Source organism: Armigeres subalbatus, chromosome 2 (genome assembly GCF_024139115.2).
Source record: "Armigeres subalbatus isolate Guangzhou_Male chromosome 2, GZ_Asu_2, whole genome shotgun sequence".
NCBI lineage: Eukaryota > Metazoa > Arthropoda > Insecta > Diptera > Culicidae > Armigeres > Armigeres subalbatus.
The window spans coordinates 338,417,691-338,445,523 of record NC_085140.1 but is presented as its reverse complement, the minus strand read 5'-3'; the positions used below and the strand labels follow the sequence as shown (position 1 = coordinate 338,445,523).

At 38.8% G+C, this 27,833-nt stretch overlaps 1 protein-coding gene across 1 annotated transcript in view; it reads right to left on the bottom strand.

Annotated features, from left to right (window-relative positions):
• LOC134212830 (uncharacterized) overlaps positions 1 to 27,833 on the bottom strand; it is a 148,187-nt gene that overhangs the window by 106,978 nt on the left and 13,376 nt on the right. The window lies entirely within an intron of this gene.

The following is a 27,833-nucleotide window of genomic DNA, read 5'->3' as shown; positions in this document are numbered from 1 at the left end:
TAATATTTTGAGTAACTCCTGTTCAATGATTTAAAAACACATAAAGTTTAAACGCTCGTCTTTCCGCAATTAAATGCGAACGGATTCCGAAATGTAATGTGCACCCATCAACATTCTTCTCAGTAGAATTCATCAGAAGCAACATGTGCGAAACTTCTTCTACGCAGCCATCACCATCATCATCATCACCATCGCTGTAGCATGCACAAAATCGCACACGTAGATCCCAAAAGTGACAACTGAGAAGAAAACCACCTTCAAGAAGCTATATTAAGCGCAAATAAGAACTCAAATATCGGTGCTCAGTCGATACAAGCGCCATAATTAATTCATTACTGAAACTACGGATTGGATGGAAAAAAAGTCAACCGTATTGGTTTATATTTCGTACACTTAAGAAAATAAGTGGCAGATTGAGTGATTGCCAATTTTTAAATGAATTGAACCATTAGCCATGCATCGGAATACTAAACTACCGACAAATCAAAATTTATAATTTAAATTGCACGTAATCGTTGTGTAAAATATTAGGATTACAATGGAGAATAGTGGTTTAAAAGGGCTGAGAATGTCTGTACTAAGGGTCACATCATTAACAAAAATGCAGCTCCCGCGCGATTCATTCAATAAAACAGACTAATAAACCTTCGCCCTAAAGAAAGCAACAACTGAAAGTGGTTTCGGTAAAACATCGACGTCAGCGTAACAACGCGGTAGTCGGTAGTCGTCGCTGCAAATAACAGAAATAAGACAAAGTGTGAAATCGTGAGCACATGTGCGGATTCTTGTGAAACATGTGAGTAACAGCAACAGCCACCGTCGCCAATCGCTTGATGTGGACCTCTAACTGCGAGAAGAGTGCTCAATGAACAACAGCAGCCGTTTTCCGTCGCATGGTGGGGTATTTGATCGATCTAGATGGGTAAAATTTGATTTCTCAATAACTTCCAAGTATGAACTTGAATTCAACTAAAATTTTATTTTGGATCTTGAAAAAAAAATAAACATTTTACAAATATTTCAGCAATTTAAAAATCGCAGTAATCCCTAAACAAGGGCCCTCCTCAGCCGTGCGGTAAGACGCGTGGCTACAAAGCAAGACCATGTTCAGGGTGGCTGGGTCCGATTCCCGGTGCCGGTCTAGACAATTTTCGGATTGGAAATTGTCTCGAATTCCCTGGGCATAAAAATATAATCGTGTTAGCCTCATGATATTCGAATGCAAAAATGGAAACTTGGCTTAGAAACCTCGCAGTTAATAACTGTGGAAGTGCTTAATGAACACTAAGTTGCGAGGCGGCTCTGTCTCAGTGTGGAGATGTAATGCCAATAAGAAGAAGAAACATTCTCCTGATTTTACGAGATTTCAAATCTATTGAAATTCAGTGCTTCTGTATATTTTACTTGAATGTCAGGAATTGATTTGTATGCTTCTGAAATCCGATAGCTTCTCAACCAAATTCAACTTAAAAATCTTCTATTGATCCCGGAATATTTTGCATCCTTATTCCTTTCCATGAAATATTGAAATCTTCAAAATCACTTCACAATTTAGGAAAATTGATACACTACCCGCTCGGAAACCTAAAAGAATTCAATCCGAAAAATATTTCGTTCGTATTAGAAAAGTTGGGCTTCGTAACGAAGATGTTTTGGGTTTCCGAACGGAATCCTTACAGACATCCGAGTGAAATCTGGGATTATGTACCGAATTCTTTTGTGCTTCCAGTGTCCAGCTTCCAGCTTCCGAAAGGGATCATTTTGAGCTTCCGAATGGAAACATTTTGTACTTGGAATCCAAAAGCAATCATCGAAGGATTGTGTTCGAAATCTCAAAAGATTTTTGTTCGAATACCCAAAAAAATGTCAAACATTCGGTGGAAAACCCCAACCTCTATTCAGTTGGATCACGGAGTAGCAACCATTGATATGTACAGTCAATCTAAGCTATAAGATAAGCTAAGGACAAGACCCTGCGTACGTCCCTCAACGCAGCTCAACCTCAATCATTGTGCGGCCGCCCAGTAATTGCTGTGGCAGTCGGTAAAAGAAGCGAGCACGAACGTCGTTATCCTGTCGAATCCGTACCGCATCCCTGCAAATAATGGGAACTGAGTAGCGGACGAATTCAGATCAGCAGGGATTTGTAAGACGGGAAGATCCAGGAAGTGGTGAACACAAGACCGTATAGGGTGCAATTATAGTAAAGATAGAGTGTACTACTGAAGCTGAGATGCCCCACCAAGGTGGCCAATAGAATAATTCACCCATTCGATCAGCTGACATCAGACCTGGTGGTGGGTCACACGCCAGTAGTCATTGCAGGAGACGTCAATGCGTGGGCAACAGAGTGAGGAAGCCGCTGCACTAACCGCAGGTGGCAAACGCTACTAGAGGCTTTAACCAAGCTGAACGTCGTACTGGGCATCGAAGGCTCCCGGGGTGCCTTCCAGCGAAACGGAGTGGAATCGATAATAGATGTAACATTTTGCAGTTCACGTTTGGCCGGCGATCTGCAGTGGAGGGTTGATGATGGTTACACCCATAAATACTGTTTGGCTATCCGGTACAGGATAAGCAGCGAGGCAAAGAGAGAAAGTCGCTCCTACAACCAGAGCGTGAAAGGTCACCCCTTTCTACAGTAGGACCTTGCGGTTCTGTAACGAGTGAGTGACGCTCCCATGGCGAGGGAGACGCGACCGCGGAATTGCAGGCCATAGGTATACTACTGGTAGAGCGAGCAGCCTGCCTCAGGGCTTGAAGAAGACTGTAAAAGCTCATTCGGCGGGAGAGAGTGGGCTTCACATCCCGACATTGCCGCCTCGCAGCTTTGTGTTCAATTAGCGCTTTATTCTTTATTTTTTATGGTTGTTGCATCAACAGGCTACATTTAGCCCCAATGATGAAAAAAAGTGTATATGAAAAGATGTTGTCAAGAGATAATACAAAGTAGGTATAAAACATTTAAACAAGCATTGTCATTGTCCTCGTCTGTTTATGTCTGCGAAGAACGATGAAAATCTTCGGCGTAACATGATCCGTGTGACGTGGAAATCGAAGAGTGATGCGACTCTGTTGAAGACAGACACGCTGTAGGCCACAAATAGTTCCTTGTATGCCATAATTTGTACGACGAAAGGACCACCACAACATATGGCTGTTACTGAGCGTGCGTGACTGGACGTTCAGGTCTATTTGTTCCAACATAACTCCACAGTCGATTCGTCCCAGCAGGGTATCGGCGATCATAATGGCTTTGTCGACATCTCTCCTTGCGCGAAGTAGCTACAAGTTGATCAGCTGACATCGGCTTTCGTAACTCGGTAGGGGGAACGGATCCTGCCAAGATATTCTACGAAGTGCGAATCGAAGGAAACGGCGTTGAACAGATTTGATTCTCTTAGCACCGTTGTTGTAAGACGAACTCCAGAAAAAGTAATGACAGAACACTTGGCCGGGTTTACCACCATACTTCAGAAAGCACCAAGTTGTAAAAGTTGTAAGAACTGACAATCGGTGAAGGGATGTATTTCCAAAAAGATTTTAAGGTCATCTGCGTAAGACAACCGAAGGCATCCCTTGTAGACTACAAGTTGTAGTATACCGGATGGTGCATGAAAACTTTGGCGGTCAGAAAGAAACGAATGTAACCAGTTCAGCAGACTGCCGCTGACTCCGAATCGGTCCAGTTTTGCAATGGCTAATAAGTGATTAATCTTATCGAAAGCTACAGAGAGGTCAGTATAAATAACATCCGTTTGAGCCTGTTCTGTTAGACTGTTTGTGACGTAGGACGTGAGGCACAGTAAATTGGTGGAAATTGAGCGACCGATAGTAAATCCGTGCTGATCATCACTAAGAAGTTGCAGAAAGCAGTGGTTCCATAGTGTCAAGTTCGAACAGCTTCGAAACGGCACACAATTACGTAATCCCTCGATAGCTGTTCACATCGAGTTGTTCTGTCTTTTTGTGGACTGGGAACATTAGTGCAAACTTCCAGCAGGAGGGGAAAATTCCATTGATGATCGAAGATCTGAACTAGAAAAGAAGTGGGACGAGCAAACTGTCGATATGCCTTTTGACGGTACGCCGTCGGGTCCGGGATTATGTGAGGATTTTAGCTGATTTGCGGCTCTCAGAATCATGTCTTCATCGATGTTAATTGCACCCAAAGACTGGTTTTTTAGGGGAACGTTCCTTGCTGCGATTGAGACTTGGCTGTCACTCATCCTTTCGTCACTGAAAACGCTCACGAATTTTACGACAAATAGGCGGCACACTTCCTGAGTAGTTGAGACGATTTCACCATTCAAATTAATTGTCGATGGAAGTCCGGATTCCTAGCGCTGTTCGTTGACGTAATTCCAGAAGGATTTTGGTTTAGATTTGAATTTGTGCTCAAGATTTCGTTGGTACTGTGCAACACTTTGCCGACAGGATCGTTGGTATTCATGATTAAGCCTCACATAATGGTTTATCAGAGATAGCGTTCGATGTTTTGAGAAAATTCTGAAAGCTGCTCTCTTAGTGGACTTCATTTTTCGTAGTTCAGTCGAGAACCATGGAGGGTGAGATCCTGTCTGTGATCTCTTTGGCACGTGTCGGTCAACTATATACGCCAAGATGTGCGAGAGAGTAAGAGCGGAGCCTTCAACGTTGTTAGGGTTCATAACGGTTAACCAGTCAATGCTAGTAAGCACGTTCGCGATACTATAGTTTTTATTAACTGCGAGGTTGCTGAGCCAAGCCATTTTCGCAATCGTATATCATGAGGCCAGCACGGTGATACTTTTTTTGAATACATGGACACCGTTTTTGACCAGAGGTCGTACAGACTGAACACTTAACACCTATGAGGCAACGGACAGGACACTAACACCCAGTGGACCAGTGGAGAATTTTTTGAACTCAAAAAGTTTCCTCCTTTCCGGGCGGGAATCGAACCCACACTCCATAGCACATGTGTCTAGACGATTGACGTCGCTAACCGCACGGCTATGAAGCCCAGGGAATTCGAGAAAGTTTCCAACCCGAAAATTTCCTAGACCAGACCAGGAATCGAACCCAGTCACCTTCAGCAGTCTTGCTTTGTAGCCGCGCATCTTACCGCACAGTTAAGGAAGGTCGCAATAAAGCTAAAGACGATCATTAAAGTATTATTCTCGCAACACTTCCCAACCCATTGGCGTGCTAAAGTTAAAGCTCCGGCCAGGAGTCAAGCTAGTGAGATTCGTCGATGACGTAACGATGACCGTGTACGGAGAGTCTGTCGAGGAGATCGAATTGACTGCAGCCTATTCGATCAATCTCGTCGAGGAATAGTTTCGCGGCAAGAAGCAACAACTTGCGCATCCGTGAGCTAAACTTTGGCTTGACCCAGTTCTTAACGCAGGTGATACCTGCACAGGTTCGGACATGCGGCTTCCCCCGCCTGATCACAATGTCCAGACGTGACAGAAACTGCTGAGCACATCCTGTTCACATGTCTCCGGATCGAAGCGGAGAGAAGTGCAATTTTGGAGGCTACCAGCGGCCCAACTGTTATCAACTTGCGACCAGCGCACAGCCGCAGGTCAGAGCATTACTACCGGATACGGAGGAGCTCCCGCTGTTGGGAAAGTTCTCGTCGGAATAGGATGGATCTGCCAACGGGAACTATCCGATTCGTTCGTGATCGCGGCAGAAGCCAAACGGCTCAATGACTGAGAGCTCAAGGGCATTGAAAGTCGGGACTAGGCTAAATCCTCCGCCGGGGACTAATTGACATGATCGTGGCGTACGAATGCACCAAATTCAGGTTGTCGGGGCACCATTGAACCGGAAGCTATCTCCACCCGGAATCTATGAACCAAACTCAATACTCGTGCGGTCACCCGTTGAAGTGAGAAAGTGCTTAGGAGTTGAGCTGTCTTTGAATATGCTGACTAGGTGAAAGAGTGACCTCATTATGATACCCAAACTAAAGAATTCAAATAAGTTTTTATTTATTTTTTTAAATTTAATTAATTTACCCGAAAATATGATTTTTTATACTTATATAATAAAACATATTTTTCAATTTGAATTGAATTATGACCAACCATGTTTAAGAAACACTCTACCATGCACACATGAACCCTTCAGGACGGAGAAGCGTAGAAGGAAATTTTCAAGTGTTTATTGTACATTATATGAATGAAGGAGAGAAGGCCATAAGCGCAACAGTTGGTTTTTTTTTGTGGGACGGCATACGCATTAGACGCGCAACCGGAGGAAACCCATTCGCCTTCTCTTGGCTGGAGTAGGTATGTCAATGGGGAATTCAAGATGGCATGCTAATTTGTGTCTGCGTACCGATGAGAGTACCCACGAAGGGTTATCCGAGCACAATCGTAGTCACACGGCTAATGGAAAACGATGACGGCAAGGGCAAGGGAGGAAATTCAAGTTCATCGGGACTAAGGCAGTGTGAAATGGGGATCGCTAAGCGAGGCGCGATTGTTTGTATCGAATTAGTGTTCAACATCTGATTAGCATTCATTTGCATTGCTCACACATTCCGAATAGGTGTCGATAGTTTGTTTCGATTGTACTACTAGCTACTAACGGTACTAAATTATGTGGTTGATTGAAACCTGATGCAATTATAAATAATAGCATTCAAATAGTGTGAATTTGAAAGATAAGATAATGTTACTGGGGCAGTATGACTAAAACTAACACGCTTCAAGTGAAAGCTCCTTCCCATAGTTTAAAGATCAAACGAAAATAACCTATGGCAGGGTTTTTGTATTTATAAAACAATGTCGTTCAACCACCATAGTTTGATCTCAAATTGTTCTGAATAAGACATATTCCATGGAGACCACATGCTCTACAAACATAAATTTAAAACCAACCTTCATCATGCGAATGCAACTTGCACGAACGCAGCGTTGCATGCCGAAAAATATTCGTCACCATGTCTGTCTCCGATCAGCGACTGGTTGATCTTGCCCTGGGACGCAGCGTCGGTCGCTGTGGATGGATTAGATAGAACGTACTCGACTATTACTCCTTTCGCACCGTCCTCACTGGATCACGCAAGCTACAATGTGTCGAACCCAAACAGCAATGACATTGAATGTTCACGTTCACCACGCAAATCGAATAACATTAACAAGCCCGACATAGACGTTTGCATGTGTGCCGTTCGATCTAGCTTATAATCAGCTAACCGCGAGTAACCAGCTTGAGTAGAACACAGACTAGCGAGCGCGTCTCGTGACAATCGGTTGCGAAGGTTTGGAGGTTATGGGTGCCCTCTAGGCAGAGCCCCGAAATGATGAATAGTGACACAAGTTACTGCAATGTACTGCTCTAATAGGAGTTGATTTTCAAAAACAAATAACTTTCTTTCCGCAAACTGTTCAATAATGACTGATTTTCTATTAGGAACAAGGAATTGGTATACACAGGATTCTGTTTTTACACTATCGCTCGTAATTTTGATCGTGTGACTTCAGTTTACCACCAAAGTCTTTGCAAAATGTTTCAAAAAATAATAAATAATTCAAAGATAAATCACATGGTAATTAATATCATGTATTAAACATTTAGGATGAGTGCAAAATTGAAAAAAAGTCAATCGTGTAAAAACAGAATCCAGTGTACAATTATACATATTAAGTCGACATTACAAGTTCCCCAAACTGCTCTGGACTTTCAGAATCTAGGTCATCTATAAACAAGTGATATCACTGCAAGAATAAATCTATATAGCCTCTAAGCGGTATGTGGAATATTTTTGTAGTTGTTTTATGTTTAAACACTCAAAACATTTGTCTCTCTTAACCTTTCACAATTTCGGGCTGGAAATTAGAAGGAAAGTGCCTGTTCAAGTTGTGACTCAGATACTTCATCGTTTATTCAATATCTTGGTTCTCTCATCGTGCTCAAAAAATGACACTTGCATTTACAAGCACCCTTATGATCAGCTAACTAAACCATGTCGAACAACCTGGTGTTCCAACAAGCAGAAACAACGTGCCAACTATACTAATGATAGATATCATGCAGCAACAAGCCGTACTGCTGCTGCTGCTGGTACTGACGCATTCACCACAATCAACTCCAACATCATCACTTTAAGTCAACGAAGCATCAGAGAGAAGGTGGATTTTCGTTTCAAAACGAACCGCAAGTTCTACGTCGAATCGAATTAGTCAAACTGACTAACCCCGCAATTAGAGCCTCGATTCGGCGAATTCCATTTTTTTGCCCACATTTCATTTCCTTTCGTTTGTGCGAGTTTTAAGGTTCAAACGTAATGGCTTGCTGAGGCTTAGATCTGGAGGCATTTGGGGATAGAAGGAGACAGAAAGGGGAATTGACCTGCAAACTTTCACTACCTGCAGTGTATAACAATCCCTGGAACTTCAGCACCGTTTGGGGCCATTTGTTTTTTTTGCGAATGCACCGTTAGACGTTTCGATGATGGAAAAATAGACATATTTAAGACGACGACCACGATGGTAGTTGTTAATGGTCTCGCTGTGGTAGTAACAGACCGATTGCCAAAAAGAATCAATCATTAGCCGTGCACATAAAGCGGCGTTTGCTTGTTTGCAGTTTTTTTTTTGGCAAATTCCGGTTTTTGGTTTCACCTGCAACCATCACCTTCCGTATCTACGATTATTGTATGAGCTCCACTCGTCCAGTGAAGTGATGGATAGCTTCGAGCAAGGAAGGGTGATTTTTTACTCTGTGGCCTTCATTTTTTCGATAGAGATTAACCATTTAAGTGCACGACAGGCTAATTTTCTACGGAACGGTCAAGATTTGAGCTAGTTGTCTAATTAGAAAGTAGTTTGTACCACACTCAGACGAAATGTGTAAAATTGCTCAAAGATCATTTAAAGATAAATGCTAATGTATTCAATATACAGCTTAGCTTTGAGATTGTTCCAAATTTATTGAGCAAACAAGTTTATTCGAAGTCAATGAGTTTAAATAGTTAAGCATCCCAATGAGATTCGGTTGAGAAGTCATGGTACACATAGCAGTATCTAGATATTTAGATCTAAAAATAATCATGTTAGTTAGTTATTTAGTTAGAACATGAAACTCGCTTGCGAATTTGAAGGAGTGCATCACGCCTAGATTTTTCATGCTTAAACGCATCGTTTCACTCATTTTCCAAAAAATCATTTCGCTTCAAAAAACGTTTTCAATCAATTTAGGGCAGTTAGTTTATTGTTCACTCACGCAAGAGTATTCATAGTGACGAACTGTTTTTTAAACAACGATGATTCAAACGGATGATTAAATTCAGTCATGGCGTTTTAGGTACTGATTTTGATGCTTTTCAACTCACGAATGATTTTAATCGTTTATGAATTTTGAGATTTTGAGTTTTTTTTCAACACTGCTGAGAAGAATCTTTACAATCAAAAAAATATAAGAGCAATTGCTAATCTAGGGAGCATTGTTCCCTTTCTTCGTATAATATTTCCCAACTACTCGAACCGTTTTCTAATAATATATAATTTTTGAATTTGAAAAAAAATGATGCGGAGTTTTTTGCAAAAATATTTGCAGATCTTGATTGATTCACACATAATGTAGGCCAACAGTAAAATACTTCGATGTTATTGCCCAGGGTTATGAAAATATTAAAATATTGAACTTAAAATAATGTGGCCCCACACTGCCGTAATCTGGAAAAGTGACGTAAAAGATAATTTACAACATGCATGGTTTCCATTTTTCTGTTAAAGAATTCGATTAATAGTACTCGTTAACACTATTTTTGGAAAATGGCATATACTTCACTTTTTCAGATTACGGCAGCACACTGCTCCTTCGTCTTCTTCTTATTACTATTCTATGGCCCTACATTCCAACCTGGCCTGCTTTTCAACTCGGCAACTTCTATCAGCATTTCTTCAGATATTAGTCGAAAACTTTTCTATGCCCGCCATTCCATTAATCTGTATCTTATGTTGCAAGTTCAATGGATACGTTATACCCAGGGAGTCAAGACACCCAAAAACATCCTAGACCGGGCCGAGAATTGAGGCCTTGTTCGGAACTACCAGTTTGATTCGCTGTTTTCGTTACAATCGGAAAATATTGAAACCAGTTAGTCAACAGGGTAACTGTGTCTTGTTATTGATACTTAATTATTTGATTAAAAGAAGGCAGACTTCACTTTTAAAAGCATTGTCTCCACTAAATATATTCATGATATTTCTAGCAAATGATATTTTCGAGGAAAAGATGTTATTTTAGTTTTTTACTAGAAATGCTTCTTCGAGAAAATGTCATTTTAGGTAGAATGTTATTTCCAGTGAAATGTTATTTTCGTTTATAATCGTTTGAGTCCAAGTTTTTAAAAGTTATCGTCGGCGACAATTCGCCTACTGTTCTCATTTGAAATATTCTCAAATGACAATTGCAATCGTTATCGTCTGGTTCATTTTTTTTGTTTTTTTTTCCTAAATAAAGATTAAAAAAAAAGTCTGGTTCATTGGTTCCAAATTTAGATGAAATTGATCAATGGGTTCAAAGGTTATGCTGGAACATTTTTTTGTTAGGTAATTAATTAGAACTATTGTAGTATATTTCTTTTTTAATTTACGTGTCTTTTAGTATCAACCACAACTTAACATATGCCAAGACCCGTTACCATCCCGGAATGATGTGGCTTATGAAACCAATCACCTTCCCTGGATAAGCAGACCAAATTTCTCTGAGTTGTATCGGAAAATTTCGATCTGCGTCTGTATAATGCACTAAAACTGCAAAGCAGATGTTCCGATGTTTCGCTTTCAAATGATATCTGCACGGACAGTGCCCAGTTACTAGACCAGTATATGTACAAAGAGCTCGCTTTTTCGGCTCTAAGAGCTTCTGGAACTTACATACAAACATACATACTGTGGGACATCCAATTTACAAACAAAATCAACACCTTGTGAATCGAAATCCGTCCACCATGGACAGATTTTGAATTATAGGATCATAATCCGAAAGCCGACAGCCGTGAAGCCGAACGGTCGTTTGGCCGAATGCCAATTGGCCGAATAGTTGAAAAAAATTCCCCTCATATGACGAGTAGTGAAGAGTGAGAAATGAGAAGTGAGTAATCGAGAAGTGAAAGGAAAGTGAGGATACATACATTATTTTTCACAGCTTTTTGAATACCACCTGAATTTTCTTTGATTTTGTGGTATTTTTTACATGGGGTTAACTAATAGTTTCATTAACACTAAAGGTCTTAATCGACTAAAACCCACCCGTGTAAAAAATGAAATGAGGAATGAGACTTCACATAAGACATAAGTAAGGGGGTCCCGTAGCGTAGTTGGCTACACGTTCGCCTTATAAGCAAATGGTCAAGGGGTCGATTCCCAGCCCCTCCACCAAACCCTATCGTCATGGCTGCCTAATGACGACTGACACTTGTTCTTCTCAGAGGCATTCCTCCAACGTACGAGGTTAAAATGGCAACCGAACAATACACGACATGGACAAACGGACACAATGGACTCACGATGAGATGGACTGGCAACAACAACAATAATGGCAATGGAAATCTAAAAATAGATTCTGTGTGGATTCTGCAAAGCAGAATACCACAGTAGATCTCGGCACAGTAGCGGTTAAGTAACACAGAGTGCCTAAATAAATTAATAAAGAAATAAAAAAAAAGACATAAGTAGTGAGAAGTCAAAAGTGATTGTTGAGGAAAGAGAAGTAAAAAGAGATATGTGAGAATTGAAAAGTGAATAGTTAGAAGTGAGAGGTGAGAAATGAGAAGTTAGTAGTGAAAAGAGAATATTGAGAAATGAGAATTGAGAAGTAAAAAGTGAGAAGTCAGGAGTTAGAATTGACCAATGATAAATGAAAAGTGAGAAGTACGAAAAGTGAAGTGAGAAGAACAAAATAAGAAGTGCGAACTAAGTAATGGGATGTGAGAAATGAGAAATGAGAAGTGAGCATTGAGATCTGAGAAGTGAGAACTGGGGAATGAGACTTCACATAAGACATAAGTAGTGAGAAGTCGAAAGTGATTATTGATGAAAGAGAAGTGTAAAGTGATATGTGAGAACTGAAAAGTGAATAGTGAGAAGTGAGAGGGGAGAAATGAGAAGCTAGAAGTAAGTAATGAAAAGTGAGATTTGAGAAGTAAAAAGTGAGAATCGAGAAATCAGAAGTTAGAAGTGAGCAGTGATAAATGAGAAGTGAGAAGTAAGAAATGTGAAGTGAGAAGATCAAAATGAGTAGCGAGAAGTGAGAACTAAGAACTATAATCTATGAACTAAAATTTGAAAACTGAGAACTGAGAACAGAGAAATGAGAAGCGAGAAATGAGAAATGAGAAGTGAGCACTGAAAACTGAGAAGTGAGAAGTTAAAACTGAGATCTAACAACTGAAAAGTGGGGAACTGAGGAATGAGACTTCACGTAAGACATAAGTAGTGAGAAGTCGAAAGTGATTACTGAGGAAAGAAAAGTAAAAAGTGATTTGTGAGAACTGAAAAGTGAATAGTCAGAAGTGAGAGGTGAGAAATGAGAAGTTAGAAGTGAGAAAAGAGAATTGAGAAGTAAAAAGTGAGAAGTTAGAAGTGAGCAGTGATAAATGAGAAGTGAGAAGAACGAAATGTGAAGTGAGAAGAACAAAATAAGAAGTGAGAAGCGCGAAGTGAGAACTAAGAACTTAGAATTGAAATCTGAGAATTAAGAACTGAGAAAGATTTTTAGGAAAATTAAGAAGTGAGAAGTGAGAAAGGCGAAATAAGAAGTAGGAACTGAAAACTGAGAAATGAGAAGTGAGAGCTGAGGACTGAGAACAGAAACCTGAGAACTGGGAAATGAAAATAGGGAACTGAGAACTGAGAATAGAGAACTGAGAACTGGGAACTGAGAACTTACAACTGAGAAATCAAAACTGTGAACTGAGAAATGAGAAATAAAAAGTGAGAAGAGAAAAATGATAAATGAGAAGTTAGAATCAAAAGACGAAAAATGAGAACTGCGACACATGAATTGAAAACTGAGAAGTGATAAGTGGGATGTGAAATAAGAGATGCTAAAAATGATAATGAATATTCCCTGTGTTTTCCTTCTTCTTTCTTCATTCTTCCTTCTTTCTTCTTCCTTCTATAATCTTTCTTCTTCCGTTTTTTTCTCTTCCTTCTCCCTTCTTCCTTTTTTCCCTTTTCCTTCTTCCTTCTTCGGTCCTCCTTCCCTTTTCCTTCTTCCTTCCTCCTTCTTCTTTTATCCTCCTTCTTTCTTCCTTTTTTTCTTCCTTCTTCATTCTTCCCTTTTCTTTCTTTTTTCTTCCTTCTTTCTATTTCTTTTTCTTAAAAGCTAAAGGCAGAAGCTTTTTTCTTCCTTCTTTCTATTTCTTTTTCTTAAAAGCTAAAGGCAGAAGCTTTTTTCTTTCTTCCTTCTTTCCTTTTCCTTTTTACTCTTTCTTTTTACTTACTTCTTCTTCCTTCAACTTTTTTTGTCTCTTCTTTATTTCTTTTTCCTTCTTCCTACTTTCATCTTCCTGTTTCCTTCCTCCATTCTCCTTCTTCCTGCTCTTCTTCTTCCTTCAGTTTTTTCTCTCTTTCATCTTCTTTCTTCGTTTTTTTCTCTCCTTAATTCCTTCTTCTGTATTCCTTTTTCCTTTTTGACCTTTTTCTTTATTCTTTCTTCCTTCTTGCTGCTTCCTTATTTATTCTTAATTCATCTTCTGCCTTCTTTATTCTTCCTTTTTCCTACTATGTTTTCCTATTTCTTTTTTCTTCTTCCTGTCTTCCGGAACAAGTTACAAATGGTGAAATTTTTTTAAACTATTGAGAAATCGACTGTATATTTCTATTTCGATTTTAGGTTGGCTACGCAGTCTTGAATTATTAAAACAAGATGTATATTTATCCGACGTTTCGACACGGGAATGGTTTCTTCATCAGGGGAAAAATGCGGTGTTTGTTCCTAGTCTATTGTTTAGTCTAACATTAACTGTCTGGCATGGATTTTTCTGGTACATAACATCGAGAACACACAATTTCAACAACATTGACACTAACAGATAACTTCTTTCAGATACCGCCTCATTGCAAACCGTTTGCATGAAAGCGTATCAAATTATGTAAACAAGCTGTGTCCCTTTCAATAATGTTACTTCTAACTCGAAAATCAGGAAGAATATAATCATTTTATCGACTAGTCATCGTTATTTGCATATTATCTTGAAAATGAAAAGGCTCTGTTTTCGCTTTCACATGACGATCACGAAAACTACCAGTACCGCTGCATACTAGTAATTTCTATTTTTTAGCTAGTTTTTACAATTCCAATAACTAGTTTGCAGTATATTTACGTAATGCAGCATGAAAAAAGAATATATTTTTCCTAAAGGCTCTATAAACAAAGACAGGAAATGTGTTCCAATTGGAATTCCAAATTTATTTTCAGTGTCATTCCAATCGAGCAAGAGACCTGTCAACAATGGTCTTTTGTTTCGGCATCTTGAAAAAAAAACACAAACAGCGTTCAAAAGATTATTATTAGTGCTGTCCATTGAGAGCTTGAAGTAGCTCGAAGTTTCTCCCTGCCCTGCTCATGCCCATTTGTTGACAAAAAAAGAACGAGCAGGACGGCCAGACCGCATCGTGCTTTCGTGCTGTGCGGTTCTTTCTCTCTTTGCGGAAGGAAGTTTTTAATACTACCCGAAGCTATTTTAATTTCAACAGTGCTTCTCAGCGCTATTTGTACCCACTGATTCCCGTTTGCAAGGACCCGTGCCTTCGTTTTACGTTGGACCCGTTTGAGGAAGTAAAATTCCGACAAGCGGTGGTAATCCTGCAGGGACACCGTTCTGGGAAAAAACCTCTTAGAAGGTCACGTCTCCACGCTCAGCAATGAGTATTAACAAAAACAAGAGGAAGTGTGCGTCTCTGAATTCTCCACTTCCTTCAAAGAAACAAGGATTAAAGACCGTCCAGCCCAAGCGCGGAAAAAAATAGAAGGAAGCTGGAAACTTCAGATATTCCTTCTAACTCTTATATCGGAAATAATTCTTCTCCAATCGAACTGAGCAATCAGTTCGATTTGATTAATGATGAAATTGAGCAAATCGAATCTACATCTAGCCCAGGTGATTCGATTCATGCGAAAAAGCAAAGGATTCCGCCAATTGTGGTATCTGTTGCCGAGTTTTCTGGTTTCCGGAATGAGATTTTGAGTAACCTTCAGGGGATCAAGGTTTCATTTCAGATTGCTAGGAAGGGTGACTGCCGCGTTTTGCCAGGATCCTTTGACGATCGCAAACGTCTTCTTCATTATTTAACTGAGAAGCGCCATAAATTCTTCACATACGACGACAAAACTGAGCGATTGTTCAAAGTCGTCTTGAAAGGTCTCCCCAGTGATGACAAATCACTGGATGAGATTAAATTGAAATTTCTCAATTACTTGGATTTTCACCACTCCAAGTAATTAAGATGAAAAGAAATCCCACTCTGGTACTTCCCAGAGGGCATTTCTCAAGAATTTTATTTAGTTCATTTTAACAAAAGTGAACTAAATAATATGAAGTTTGAAAAAGGCCTGTATTATGTCTCATGTCCGTGTTACATGGGAACATTTCCGCAGGCCTGGGGAAATTTCCAAAACCCCACCCAGTGCCGTAAGTGCCAAAAGTGGGGTCATGGAACCAAACATTGTCACATGGATGCTAAATGCATGATTTGTGGTGGAACCTCTCACGCCAAGGACGCATGTCCTGTGAGAGAAGATTCCAATAAATTTAAGTGCGCAAATTGTGGGGCAATCATAAATCCAATTTCTGGGAATGCCCTTCACGCAAAAGTTTTGAATTCCCGTGCAAAATTGATGACGGGAAATTCCAGTCGGATCCCAGATTCGACGGGTAGAAATTTTACAAATGCTCAAATTTCGAAACCGGTTACCGGTCGAGCAATTCATACCCACCACAATTCACAAACAAATTTTGCAAGCACTTCAGTAAATTCCAATTTTTCCAATGTACCTACGTATGCAAACATCGCTGCTGGTAGACCAAATTTCTCTTCTCAAAATGAGGTTTATACCCATGTCCCAACGGAAAATAACGGTCATGTTGCCGATTCAGGTAGCATGACTGCTTGCGACTTTGATTTTTAACTGAACAATTGCATCACATGATTGATGCAATGTTCAAAGCAAATACCATTCCTGAAGCTGTTCAGGTTGGTATAAAGTACACACAAAAAATTGTTATCGGACTCCGTTTCAATGGATCCAAATAATTGTGTGAAAGTTCTAAATTGGAATGCCCGCTCTCTAAAGGGTAAGGAAGATGAATTATTCAACTTCCTAACAGTTCATAATGTGCATATTGCCATTATAACAGAAACTTATTTAAAAACCAGGACTCTCCATTAAAAGAGATCCAAATTATTTTATCTACAGAAATGATCGTCTTGACAGCGCCTGTGGGGGGTCGCCAGTGTCATTAATAGACGTATAAATTATTTTCTTCGTTCGAAACCAAAGGTTTTGAAACCTTGGGAGTTTCTGTTGAAACAAATTTTGGACAATTTTCCTTCATTGCAGCCTACTTGCCTTTTCAATGCAATGGGCAGCAAAAGAATTTGTTGAAAGCTGATCTTCAAATTATGACTCGCAACAAATCAAAATTCTTCGTAATTGGTGACTTCAATGCCAAACACCGTTCATGGAATAATGCTCAAAGCAATTCCAATGGTAAAATTTTATTTGAAGATTGTTCTGCGGGATATTATACTATTCAATATCCCAATGGACCAACTTGTTTTCTTCCAGTCGAAATCCTTGTACAATTGATTTGGTTTTAACGGATTCAAGTCAGCTGTGTGGCCAATTGGTAACTCATGCTGACTTTGACTCTGATCACCTTCCTGTGACGTTTGAAATTTCACAAAAGTCATTTATAATCCAATCAGCTCTACTTTTAATTATCATAGAGCTGATTGGGATTTATATAAAACGTATATCGATAGGAATTTTGATGTTGATATTCCTCTCGATACCAAAAGTGATATTGATAATGCTCTCGTATCTTTGACAAATTTAATTGTTGAAGCCAGAGGCATTGCAATTCCTAAATGTGAAGTTAAATTCAACTCCATTATTATTGACGACGATCTTCAGCTACTGATCCGTCTTAAAAATGTGAGAAGAAGGCAATACCAAAGAACTCGCGATCCCGTGTTGAAAGTTATTTGGCGAGATTTGCAAAATGAAATTAAAAAACGTTTCGCTATTCTGAGAAATACCAACTGAGAATAATGTCTCGAAGCTGGATCCCAGTTCGAAACCCTTTTGGAAATTAACGAAAATTCTCAAAAACCTCAAAAGCCAATTCCAGCGCTTAAAGAGGGAAATAAAATTTTATTAACAAATGGCGAAAAGGCTCAAAAACTTGCTCAGCAGTTCGAGAGTGCCCATAATTTTAGTCTAGGTCTCACTAGTCCAATTGAGGATCAGGTTACACGGAGCTTCGAAGACATTTTCAATCCAGAGAATGTTTTTGACCCTTCGTTGGGAACTAATTGGGATGAAGTGAGATCTATTACTAGAAAATTTAAAAATATGAAAGCCCCGGGTGATAATGGTATTTTCTACATACTTATCAAAAAACTTTCTGAGAGCTCTTTATCCTTTTTGGTTAATTTATTTAACAAATGTTTTCAATTGGCATACTTCCCAGATAAATGGAAAAACGCCAAAGTTGTTCCTAATTTCAAGCCGGACAAAAATCCAGCTGAGGCTTCTAGTTATCGCCCAATCAGTTTGCTTTCTTCAATAAGCAAACTGTTTGAAAAGATTATTTTAAATAGAATGATGGTTCATATTAATGACAATTCTATTTTTGCTGATGAGCAATTTGGTTTTCGCCATGGGCATTCAACCACCCATCAGTTATTAAGAGTAACGAATTTAATTCGGCTCAACAAATCTGAAGGATATTCGACTGGAGTTGCTCTTCTTGATATAGAGAAAGCATTTGACAGTGTTTGGCATGAGGGTTTGATTGTAAAATTGATGAATTTTAATTTTCCTCTGTACATCATTAAACTGATCCAAAATTATTTATCAGATCGTTTACTGCAGGTAAACTATCAGAATTCTAAATCTGATAGATTACCTGTAAGGGCTGGTGTCCCCAAGGCAGCATACTGGGGCCCATATTGTATAACATTTTTACTTCTGACTTACCTGATTTACCACCAGGGTGTCAAAAATCTTTGTTTGCAGATGACACAGGTCTCTCAGCCAAAGGGCGAAGCCTTCGTGTCATTTGTAGTAGATTGCAAAAAAGTTTGGATATTTTCTCCACTTACTTGCAAAAATGGAAAATTTCCCGAATGCTTCCAAAACTCAGCTTATAATTTTCCCACATAAGCCGAGAGCTTCTTATTTGAAACCTTCTAGCAGACATATTGTCACTATGAATGGGGTTCCAATTAATTGGTCTAGCGAAGCTAAATATTTAGGACTTCTGCTAGATCAAAAATTAACTTTTTAAAATCACATTGAAGGCCTTCAAGCCAAATGTAACAAATATATTAAGTGTCTAGATCCACTTATAAACAGAAAATCAAAACTTTGTCTTAAGAACAAACTTTTGATTTACAAAACAAATTTTTAGACCTGCCATGTTGTATGCTGTGCCAATATGGACTAGTTGCTGCAATACCAGAAAGAAGGCACTCCAGAGGATTCAAAATAAAATTTTGAATATGATTCTGAAGTTGCCTCCGTGGTATAGTACCAATGAACTTCATAGAATTTCTAATATTGAGACATTGCAACAAATGTCCAACAAAATAATTTCCAATTTCAGATAAAAATCGTTGCAATCTTCTATTGCAAACGATTAGCCCTTGTACCCTTAGTATAAATTAGGTTAAGTTTAGTTTAAGTAGAAAACATTGTAATTCCTACATGGTTTAATTCAACCAGAGGAAATATCCTAACTGCCAGAGGCAATTGAAATGTATTAATAATAACTAAAAGCGTAACATAGCAAATAAGGATGATAGTGTTAAGAAAACACGGAACACCTAGTCTAAGAGATGAATGCATGTAGTAGATAATTAGCAAATAAAATTAGTTAAAAAAAACGAGCAGGACGAGAACAACTTCGAGCTACTTCGAGCTGCTCATTGGACAGCACTATTGTATACCAGAGAAATGTAAATAGTGCTGTCCAATGAGCAGCTCGAAGTTGTTCCCGTCCTGCTCGTTCTTTTTTGTCAACAAATGGGCATGAGCAGGACAGGGAGAAACTTCGAGCTACTTCAAGCTCTCAATGGACAGCACTAATAATAATCTTTTGAACGCTGTTTGTGTTTTTTTCAAGATGCCGAAACAAAAGTTCTTGGACGACTAGGAACGAATATTAATCATGGAATTTAATGATGCCGGGTTGAGTATCCGTGCAACATCGGTAGAGGAGAAACTGTCGTGCGAAATTTCTTGAAAAAGGTGAGAAATACGGCCTTCGGAAGAAAAATTAGGGGAATTCCAAAATCACCAACTGAGAACGAAACCGTACTATCCAGCTTGGTGAAACCGGACAGCTAAATTCTCCAGGAATAAAGGAAGATCCGCAGCTACCGATAACAACAAGGCGTGTTTCAAAAATATTAAGTGGTTCTGGACACCAAAAAAGCCAAAAAACATAATCTTATGCCTGCGCAATTTCAAGCGAGATTGGATTTTGCTAAAAGGCATATGGCATGAACTGAGGAATGGAACAGCGTCATATTTTCGGACGAAAAGAAGTTCAATCTTGATGGCCCAGAGTGCTGTGCGTATTATTGGCACGACCTGTGGAAAAATTCGGAGGTAAAACTAAGCCTAAATTTTGGAGGAGGTAGTCTCATGGTTGGTGTGGGCGGCATTTTCACGCAAAGGAAAGACAAATATTGCTACTATTTCCACCAGAATGAAGTCGGACAAATATGTGGAACTATTTGACAGGAACTACTTGATGTAGGTATTGGACAACGGCTTGATTTTTAGCAGGATAACGCTGTCATCCATGTGAGCAAGGTATCCAAACAATGCAATGGTTTTCGGAGCGGGACATTACCCTTTTGGAGAAGCCAGTGCGCAGTCCGGATCTCAATCCCATTGATAATCTTTGGGAAATCCTAGCCAGACGGGTGTGCAGTGGAGGACGACAATTTGGAACGGTTCAAGAGCTACAAGTCGCTGTAACGGAAGATTGGCAAAAAATCCTTTTAACAATGTTACATACAAAACCTTGTTGATTCGATGCCAAAACGAATTTATGAAACAATTCTGAAAAATGGTAAACAAACTAAGTACTAAAGTTAATCGATTTTTGTTAATATGAATTGTACTCAGTTAAAATAAAGTTGCACTTATAGAAATTTCCACCCCTGAAATGTGTTTTTAATTATTTATTTGAATTGCAATAAATTTGGGAAAGTACCAACTATCAAAAAATTAAATATTTATCAGATTTCTAATGAAGGACGCAATAAAATTAACTATTCTTATCGAACCTCCCGCTGAAAGATATGTATGCGCTTATAGGAATTTCAGCTTATAGGAGGTAAGATTTCGCCAAGGGCGTCGGGAACACACGTTGCGGTTCTTGCCGAATGTTTAAATATTGCCAGAATTTGCACATCAGTCCCAAATGTACAGTTGCACTGCACCCGCCGGCCGTGCGATCATAAACTGTGTTAGAGATTTTACGATACTATGCCTGGCCGCACAGCACACGACAACTACTGACGGCTTTCCAAATTCGTTCGGTCACCATGGTTCCAGCGGGCGGGCAGCAGACACGCGAACGTCTGTGCCGCGGCTACTTCACTTCGCACTCGGCTCAACCACCATCCAGCAACCAGCAGGCAGCACCTCCACGCGCAATTTGGAAGCTGGTAGAAGTGAGCGTGCGCGTGCGTCCAGCGCTTTATTTATGGCTCGTTAAATTTGCCATTTATTTTGATCTCCAAACGTCCATCTCGCTGGATGCTTGCTTGCAAGTGTGGTAATTTTTATTTTCCGAAAGTTCAAGGAGACACTGATTGGACCCCGGTATGAGGTTGGGGTATTGAAAGTTTTGGCGATTAGACGAGTGTAGTGTCATAAAGATTAAATCGCGATGATTTCGAATGTTTAAATCGATGCATGCCTTCGACATACTAAGACATGGAAGCGAATGTACTCTATTTTCATTAAACGGGCTTTTGTCATTAAACAAAATTTTCTGTTATCTCCAAGTTTGACCGGCGATGCAAACGGTCACGTTTCGCCATTATCTCTTGAGACTTGCGAGTACATACAGCACAAAAATCAATATTGCTAGCGTTGTTTATTGTGATTGCCCTCAACTGACCAGAGTCCACGATTAGGAGCATAAGGCTTCAGGTTCAATTCGCATGAGCCTTAGATAACCTCAGTGTACATTTTCAATGAGTTGATCGGAATCATACGCGGAAAAATATGTATGCTGAACCTATTTCTGAACAAGTTTATTTACACTAAAAATATATTGAGTGTATCAGATAGTGCATTGAATTTCATTCACAAATGAACTTCAGAATTATGATTACGGTAACTATACTACGATGTAATGTAATATAAAGAACAAATACGTTTCTACCAAACATTTCTAGAATTCTAGTACAACAAAACGTCAAGATGATTTGATCGAAACTGAAACACGAAGCCGCACTGAATTAGATAGATCAAAGGTAAACGATATTCTGAATATCAAGTGCAAAAGAAGTGATAAATACTAGCGATTTCAATACAATTTTTATTTACTGCTTAAAATATCAAAAATAGGTATGACACGTTAATTGGGATTGGCCCCCAGGGCGTTTATGATGATTACGATTAGCGATGATTACTGATTACGTATGAATCCAGCTCAAAACCCAATAGGTATGTGTCTAATTCGACAACATTAGCTGCGAATGTACGAACGGTGCACCTCATGGATTGAAATTACATCAGCACAGTCGTGCTGCGCCGCAGGCGTTAAATCATCGACTTCAAGTTCCCAAAAAAAGACCATCAAATTACCACGACAAATACAATTTGTCAAAAGAAAAAAAAATACTTCAAACTTCAACGCAAACACACATTAATTCAACAGCCCAATTAAACGCTTCCAACTTTAAGTATAGTCGTCCGTCATTGACCATCAGCCGCAGTAGTTCAATTTACGTGTCTTAGTGGTTGCGAGAGTGAATGGTGACTGGGGAATTAGACAAGGTGTACGCAGTACATGTATGGCTCACCTGAACAAGTTCAATATTGGGTTAATATTTTAACATTTTGCTCAGAATGCTTTTGTATGAGGAGTAGTATGAGTGGAAATAAAGTTCGTGAGCGATTCAGGAAGTCTTTATAAAGAAATACAAGGATAGCCGTGAATTTTCCAAGAATATGGAAACTTTATGCTTGATTTCAATTAGACCACAAGGATTCCTGGAATACATAAAAATGTTTGAAAATCATTAAATTTTCGACGCGAATTCAACAGGCATTTCTAAACCACGTACACGAAAATGTTCATAATTAGTCAAATTTCAATTCCGACCAAATTTTCGAAAGTCCAATGGTGGGACATTCAATAAGTAAACTTCCATGGAAATTCAAAAGACTTCCCCGGATAGATTTGGACGAATTAACTGTACTAATATTATAAACCGTAAAAATTCAGAAAAATATTCTATAGAAATTCGGATGAAATTGCAGTAGATTACACGAAAATATTCCTTGAAAATTTAAAGGGATCTGGAGAATTTCCTATTTAAATGCAGATGAGTTTGAATTGAAGAATTTTCCATGACACTTTAATACAGTTTCTTTCACAAAATTTAAAAAAAAATGTCGTGGGAATTCAGAAGAAGTGTTCGGGAGTATTCAATAGAATCTACCGTGAAAATGTAGAAGAGTTTTCTGCGTAAGTTTGAAGAATTCTCTGTGTAAATGTCAAACTGTTCCCTGTGGAAAATACAAAAAAATATGGGAATACTCGGACGAGTTTTCTTTGGAAATTTCGAAAAATTCCATGTAGAAATTCTATAAAAAAAACCTGAGCGGTGTTTGTACCTTTTTCGTACATTAGCTTCTTCTTCTTCTTATTGGCATTACATCCCCACACTGGGACAGAGCCGCCTTGCAGCTTAGTGTTTATTCAGCACTTCCACAGTTATTAACTGCGAGGTTTCTAAGCCAGGTTACCATTTTTGCATTCGTATATCATGAGGCTAGCACGATGATACTTTTATGCCCAGGGAAGTCGAGACAATTTCCTATCCGAAAATTGCCTAGACCGGCACCGGGAATCGAACCCAGCCACCCTCAGCATGGTCTTGCTTTGTAGCCGCGCGTCTTACCGCACGGCTAAGGAGGGCCCCACATTAGATATACTAAAAAAATTGAGTGAGAATTTCTTAGCGTGTTTTTTTGTATATAAATCGTATTTTGGCCATAACTTTTGATCCCATAGTCCGATCTGTCCAATTTTTAATAGGATACAATGGGACAGGATTCCTTGTCGAATGCATCTTATTGCAAATAAATCGGATTAAGATAAGCGCCTAAAATATGAGTAAGTTTTATTTAGCGCACATACATACACACACGCACACACATACACACAGACAGACATTATCTCAATTCGTCGAGCTGGGTCGATTGGTATATAACACTATGGGTCTCCGGACCTTCTATCACAAAATCGTTTTGGAAGTGAATATATAGCCTTTTCGTTACACTTTGGTGTACGAGAAGGCAAAAGTCATAGGTGTTTCAAACAATTTACCGTTAAAACTCGTCGATAATCGAAAGATAGTTTCTTAGAGGATCTGCTGTGGAAAGACAGAAAAATTTATAACGGAAATGCATGAGCCTTTGTAACGTTTCTCCGAAACTTGTTACGGGGTCACTTTACGGAAATAGACGAATATCTCCATCGGAACACATCGAACTTTATGATTTCAAAAGTTATGACATTTTATGGTAGTTTTGTACTTCCCTTTTGCCCCTTACTTTCATGCATGTTCAAAACAAATAACATGATAAGAGATAGGATATTTTCGAAATCAACCTTTTTTGCGTGGTGGATTTATAAATGAATAGTTTGAATAACTGCATATATCCATTCTACACAATTTCGAGAAAATAACTAAAAAAATACGATACAGATCAATAGTTTTTGGCAAAATTCAACACCCTGATCCAGATCCAGTAGTGAGTGTGTTACCGACAAAAAATCTAGAATTCCATGTTGTGAATTCACGCATTAGTGGATCTAGCTAGGCCAATAAATTCCATCTCTTAAGTGGTAGGATCACGTTTGATCAGTGGTGGAGGGTGTGCTTTTCATGCCTGCTTTTTGTACAAGTTTGGAAAAGTGATTTTAAGATTGGATTTGTTTACTAACGTACAACGATTTCAACGTTGGACAAGTAAAAAAACATCGTCCTGATTCTTCAGACTGAGAAAACCAACTTCCGAGTAAAACTACTAGACTTTAAATTAAATTCGACTTTGGAGAAAATTGGTAGAAGGAAGGAATAACGATTGGACCAAGTCGTATCAGAAAAAAAAACAACTTCGGACCTATTCGGATCTTGTTTTTTCACCCTTATACAAGTGTCTGGTTCAAAGAAATCGAAATATCACTGAATAGAATGCGATCGTTATGGTCCAAGTTTATCTCATGTTAAAGCAAACTGCCAATCACTACTTCCGAGTATTTATTATTCAAAAACGGCTTAGATTTCTGGGTCACAAATAAAAATTATACACGTTTTTCACAGTCTACTCTGTGTTTCGCCTTTGGCGTATTGAAGTCCTTATCTAGGGTTTCTTCCCCAGAAACTCGTTCCATTCTTCTTTTCATTTGTATTTCCTGTTCCTTTCTATTTTTCATCAGGTAAATGATAAAAAAAGTCAGTGAAGATGCTTCCTGAGCCGACGTTCTGATACCTGTATCAGTTATTGACGGAAAAGGGCCTTTCGGAAATTAGTCAAACGGTTGATTACGGTTGTAGTCCCCGAGGGAATCGCCTATTGAAAGCTGGGATCTGAAATACTTTGTTGTACCGGTAAATTTGATGTTTTTTTACACGGTTTGATTTTAGCCGATTGAGACCCTTAGCATTAATAAAACAATGAGTTAACCTCACCAAAAAAATCACAAAAAATCGAAGAAGACGAAGTGGTAAAAAAACCTTGATGAAAGCTTTCGGACATGTCGGAATGGGTTTAGGTTTGAAACCTGGAAGGATTGCTGTGAACTAGAGCTAATTCAAATGCCGTTTTTTGCCTCTATAATGAACTTACAATATCGACAATTTGGTTAATATTTTGTTTACTATATGCAAGAACTTATTCCTGATCGTAGTGTGCGCTGTCAGAGTATAGACTCCAAAACTTTTATTGCGTCAAAATTTCATCAGATTTTTATAGTTGGTTGAAAAAGTTAAAAGTACATTATTATAATTAGTATCTCCGTGAAATTTCATATGTTACAAGTGCATAGTGATTATTAGTCGGAGGCTTGATCCGGTTTCAGCAGCCACAAGTATATGCAGCTTTTGCTGCTGGAAGGCATTGCTCAAATGATGTGCTGCGTTTGGAAACAGAATTTTCTGGTCTCCGGATATGGTATCTTGTAAACTGTCGACAAGTGACAAGAATTGGTACTCGTCAAGCTGGAAACTGTCAAATAATTACTTGTAAACTACCTAAAATTCGTGTACGCCGAGTCGAATGTTCCCTCTCCCCTACCCAAAAGGAAATTCGGATTAAACAATTATGTTTTTCAATATTTGAAAAATTCCTACTTTCAAATTCTCGAAGATATTGACTCAATATTGTGAACACACTAGAACCAATTTGAATGCTGCAGTAGCCATGACAGCAACTGCAACCAGAACTTCAAAAGGCACTAGCCCCACTAGCACTAGCTTTCACAGCTGCCAAATCAGCCACAGTTGGGCCAAAGACTAAATAGAAAGAAAGTAGGATCAAGTGCAAAACTCTGGATGAACTAAATTGGTGAGCACGTTCCAATTATTTACTTTTACTTCTCTCATTGCTTCACCAATATATGAATTTGAAAAATAAATACGTACAGGGCATCGTCTGCTGCTTACCAGATATACGGTTCAAGTTTTAGTTAGCAGCGGTGGCTCTTCTTGACCTTCTACTCCCTGAGTAGTTAGACGTATAAGGGCGTTCTTGTGAAGTCTTGCTGTACCTGTTATCACAGACAAACAGACATAACACATTGAACAATCACTCATCAAATTCATCGTCGTTCAAACACTAACGACATCTGATGATTTAAGTTAGTTGGGCAAGTCACGAACCAGATGGCGGTAGTGAGCAAACGTCAAACTCGAGCAAAACCGATGCGCGCACCACGAGTGATCGATTGGCCAACTAATGATTATTTGAATTGACCAGTAAATTAGTAAACGATGGAAATTTGACAAGTGTTATGTCTGTTTGTCTGTGCTGTTATGATCAACTAGTACACCCCATTCCCTACACTTCTGAAGAAACCTTCCTTGCTTCAGAAGTGATTCCTTTTTGTAGTACTAGTCTTCATAACAAAAAGGGCACCATTATGGAGCATGAGATCTGATCAAATTATTCGAATCTTGATCAACACCCCCGGCTGGATGAGGGATAGAGGATGAAACACATATATGTAATAACTTATTCCTAGGTTGTGGTCCGGCAAAACTGACTTGTGATTCTTTTTTCGTAAACATGAACGGAACTTTATTAATATCAATTTATTTTTCATATGATATCCTCAGTTATGTGGTTTACGGACATCCAACGCAATTTGTGATCAATGAGAACACGAAAAAATGGGCAAAAAATGTGGTGTGATGACCCAACATCCTGACTAGTTCATCAGTTATGCGTTATGTGGTTTGTTCAAGTTAATGTCACTGGCGGCGACAGAGTTCTGTTAATGGTATGATACCAGCATTTTTGTCGTTATTGATTAATTTATAATTTGGCGTCAGCAGTTTATAAATTTTATCGTTTTATCGTTTATAAATTGTTTAGTAATTTATTCAAAACGTCTCTAGGAATTCTTTGGAATGTTTTTCCAAAAACTTCCAATTCCTGGAATTTTTAAGAATATCCGTAGAAGTGGGTAGACTGTAATCGCTACATTTTGGAGGGCTTTTTAGCAAACAATTTCAGAGTCAAAACCTTTCATGCTGTCCAGAATTTGTCAGATGTTCTCAAGAATTATTTGAAAAGCATCTTCTGACATTTTATCGGGAATACCTCCAGGATTTTTCCACAACAATTCATGAATAATTCCAGAAATTCCTTCAGTAACTCATTCGAAAATTATTTCATTAATTCCTTCGGATACCATTGGGAATACCATTCTCTCATTAATTTCTCCGGAAATACCTCCGAAATTTTCACCGAGAATTCTTTCCAACATTCTAGGACAAAATTTCAGGAATTTATTTGGAGATTACTAATGGAATTTCTGAAGGAATTTCTGGCATTCTTAAATACCCCAATTTTTTTTTTTTGAATTCCTTCAAGAATTTCTTCCACGAAAATCCAGAAAGAGGCAGTGAATACTTCTAGTTTCTGATGTAATTCTTGAAGGAATTCCTGTGGAAATCTAGAAATTTACTGGGTCCGGCAATTGAAGTGCTACTTTAGAATAAGCAGAATAAAATGGTCCAGAACAAACATATTTCATTTAAATTTCATTCAATTTCACAAGAAAACATATCACTTTTGGAAAGCTCACTGGTTAAGTTCATTCGTTTTCGTCC